Source organism: Coregonus clupeaformis, chromosome 23 (assembly GCF_020615455.1).
Source record: "Coregonus clupeaformis isolate EN_2021a chromosome 23, ASM2061545v1, whole genome shotgun sequence".
Taxonomy (NCBI): Eukaryota; Metazoa; Chordata; class Actinopteri; order Salmoniformes; family Salmonidae; genus Coregonus; species Coregonus clupeaformis.
In genome coordinates this window covers 32,097,480-32,101,477 of record NC_059214.1, presented here as the reverse complement: position 1 = coordinate 32,101,477, position 3,998 = coordinate 32,097,480, and the positions used below count along the sequence as shown (strand labels likewise).

General features: G+C 41.9%; 1 long non-coding RNA gene across 1 annotated transcript; it reads right to left on the bottom strand.

Moving 5' to 3' along the window:
- Positions 1-406: 406 nt before the first annotated feature.
- LOC123481748 lies at positions 407-3,290 on the bottom strand. The gene is made up of 2 exons (XR_006657255.1): positions 3,002-3,290; positions 407-1,311 (listed from the first exon to the last, which is right to left on the bottom strand). It is a non-coding gene; the product is annotated as an uncharacterized LOC123481748 (long non-coding RNA).
- Positions 3,291-3,998: the final 708 nt, after the last annotated feature.

Here is a 3,998-nt window from a genome sequence, read left to right as displayed (position 1 = left end):
AACTTCCCCCTACAAACTAAAAAGAGTGCAGATAACAGACGTTGAAGCTGTCTTATTTCTCTCAAAGAAGTCACTGTTTACAAGCCTCTGCCCTCTACACCAGATTCCTAACTGAATTCTAGTAGCTAAGCCTCTGGCCAGGTTCCTAACTTGATTATTATGCTGTTACTCTGAGAACTGAACCCATGTAATCTAATATGGACTAGTGGCTGTGATGGAAAGTCCCGTGACGTCATCCCTATGGAAACGGCAGAGATCAGTAGAGCATGGAAATGCCTCTAACTCATTCACATGGCTTTATGGCTGTGAAGCGTTCAGCTGTGTCCCTCTGCTCACTACTTTCTTAGTACACAAAGGAGAGAGAAGGCAAGAGCAGTTGTACTGCTGTGAATACTGTAAATAATGATAAGAGTTTATGTTTTTATTTAATGGTGATCTATTTACCAAGTGCAGGAAATGTAACAATTTTCTATTTGCACGTGTATTCACAAACAGCGTTTATTTAACAGTTTGACACATGCACTAACTCTTCCCCAGGCGTCTCTACATCTTCTTCTTTCTCCCATCATGGTGTGACCACTGGCCTTGAGTTGTCATTCTGCAGTATGCATGTTTCTCTATATATGTACACATTACTGTAGTTCTCCTTCACTAATGCTGTTATTCATTATAGACATGATTTTCATGAGGACATTTTTGTTGTTGTTGTTGCTGTTACTATGTAGATATAGTTTCTTACACCCAACAACCAAGCCTTCTTATTGCTTTATATCTATTTCAGGGCCTGGACACATATCAACTGGGTGGATAGATTATTTTAATGTTCTTCTGAATCAAAAAATAAAGCAGGGACGCCGCTGCTATCTAGAAACAACGTGTGAATTTCTGAGATATATTGCATTTGATCCATGGATAACATCCAATGGCCTTGTTGTTTTTCTGTAAACATGCTTTAGCTTTCCATCTTCTCTGCAAATCCTAGCCCACAACAGGCTCACCAGCCCTTAACCCTGAGCACCACCTTCTGGCTATATAGTACAGAGGTGTATCTGTTGCTCATGCTCTGGTACAAATGACGTCCATATATTTCCATCACCTCGGCGCTGTTGTTATCAGGTGGTCAATGCCTGAAATAGAAGTGCTGTGCATTCTCTCACCCACACCTCCACCCCTCAGTCGCCCTTTCTGTTCTCCTCCAGTTTACTCTGCCTCCTTTTCTCTCAGTGTTGTGTGTCCATGTTGACAGTGTTGTTCAGCATCCGTTGCTAGACAGTTTTCATAAATCACCTCCTCATTGCATTCCTGCTGCACCTAAGAAAACGACAAAAGTGAATGTCATTATATGGAGATGGAACATAAATTTAGACTGGGGAATTCCTTTATGTCAACATTGTTTTAGTTGTCCCCAGGCTAATGAAATGACACACCTGACCAACAAAGACCTACAGATGCCTGTGTCAAACCATTACACAGTAAAAGGTCATTACATGTAAAAGCTCTTCCCTGAGTGCTGTTTTCCTTGTTGTTTGTGGGGAAGCTTGCGTGTTTCAGTGATCCTGAAAGCTATACCGGTGTGGTTTTGGCCCCAGGCAGGTTCAACCATGCCGGGCAGTTTCCAGGTGAGAGGCCAGACTTAACACAGCACCAGGCCCTCCAGGTTGGGGGTTGGGTGTGGGGCTAACAACCCCAGCCCATAAAAAGACACATTGTTACAGAAACTGCAACAACTTTGAAAACTACAACAACAAGGGACCCAAAAGGAAACTCCAGAAAATCTATAGGCACTATGACGGCTTCAGATGAAAGACCTACCCAGGAAATCAGGAGCTCGATGAGGAGTTATCTAGGCACCAAAACTACAGTCCGTCTTGAAGCATGGAATGTCCCCACCATGTTTGAAACTTCAAAAGCAGTTCAAGTTATCATAGAGATGGGCAGGTACAACGTGGACATCCTGTGTGTAAGCGAACGCAAGTGGACTGGTTCTGTACGCAAGGTGGCAAGCGATGGCTCAACAATACTCTATTCAGGAAAGGATGATTCCCACTCTAGTGTTGTAGCCCTCATTATCAGTAGAACAACTCCCAAATCACTCTTGGAATGGGAACCCATCATTGAGCAAGATTTGACTCCATGTACTGCAAGTTCACCATCCTGCAATGCTATGACCCCACCAACGAGGCAAGAGGAGGCGGACAAGGATGACTGGTAGGAGCAGCTACAAAAAGCAGTATCCAAGGTCCGACAACACGACGTGATCATGATAATGGGAGATTTGAATGCCAACGTTGGAGCCGATAACACAGACTGTGAACAGGCTATGTGAAAACACGGCTGTGGTACCATCAATAACAACGGTATGTTATGGTGTAGGGTGAATTTTTCTGGCATGGTTTAGGTCCACGCATTGAAGCTGTTCTGGCAGCTCGTGGTGGCCTAACACCCTTTTAAGACACTCTATGTAGGTGTAGCCTTACATTTTTTGAAACTATTTATCCTCTGTGGCTAAATTATGCTCTTTGGTGTATTTTGAACATTGAGAGCGGGCTCCTGTGGTAGGATAAAAACATTATAATACAAAAAATGTATTTATATTTGTTGGGCCCCCCGACGTGCTTGGGCCCAGCCCCTAACTCATACAATTGACCAGTCACATTTATTTATGCAGTTTATTTTAATTTGTTTATTAATCAATTACCCAATCAAGGCAGGGGCCCCTAGTTACGCATTTGGGCCCCCTACCTCCCCCCATCTGATGATTAGCAGAGCAGAAGCAGGCTGTAAACACTCATTGAGAGCGGGCTCCTGAGTCCTCCTGTCGTTGGTAAAAAAAAAAACTAAATATATACTACATAAATAATATTACTTTTCTATTTTATTTATTTTTATTTATTTGCTGCCTCTTGGGCCCCCCATGACCTGGGCCCAGGGGCTTCAGCCCCGTTAAAACCCTGCATTAATCCGCCCTTGCACACACTATTATCCACCTCAATGGACTCACCTTAACAGCCAGGTAGGACAGGTGAAAGAACACTCCCATTAGGCATATTGCATTCATCCGTCTTGTGTTCTTAGACCAAAGCAGAAGAATGGGAGAGGAAGCTACTTAAAACCACTGAAATGGACCCTAGGTCCTGGAATAGTGGATCCTAACCTGTGAGGTAGGGACCTCTTGTGGATTCCATATGAACTACATGGGGGTGCTGTACAGCAGGGGGAACCCTAGGTACGCAGGGGTCCGTGTAAATATATTTGTTAATGTTTTTATGAATATTGCTAGCAAAAACAGAATAAACACATTTTAAATGACATACCTACTTCAGAAAGTATTCATACCCCTTGACTTATTCCAAATGTTGTTGTGTTACAGCCTGAATTCAAAATGGCTTCAATAATTTTTTTCTCACGCATCTACATACAATACCTATAATAACATTTTATACTTTTTGGGAAAAATGAAATACATAAATATCTAATTTACATAAGCATTCACACCCCTGAGTCAATCAGTGGCGGTCGGTGCCGTTTATGATGAGGGAGGACGATATTTTTTTTTATGAGCATGGACTTGTTTCTATTACAACATATTGGATGACTGTCATTCATTATCCATTCACCCAGTTAAATGTAACATTGATTGGTTTAGGATACACACAAAAAAGTATGCATGACTGTAAGTCGCTTTGGATAAAAGTGTCTGCTAAATGGCATATTATATTATTATTATTATTATTATTATACTACATGATACTCAAATTTTCCCTATACCCATCATGAGGTTGCTACATCCTAGCCTATGTTTACAACAGTTTCCCATTTGTACCCAAAGGACATCCAGACAACTTGACACAACTGTGGGAAGCATTGGAGTAAACATGGCCCAGCATCTCTGTGGAACACATTCGACACCTTTTAGAGTCCATGCACCGACGAATTGAGGCTGTTCTGAGGAAGGTGTTTTTTTTTATTCAGAAGAACATTCAAATAATGTATCCACC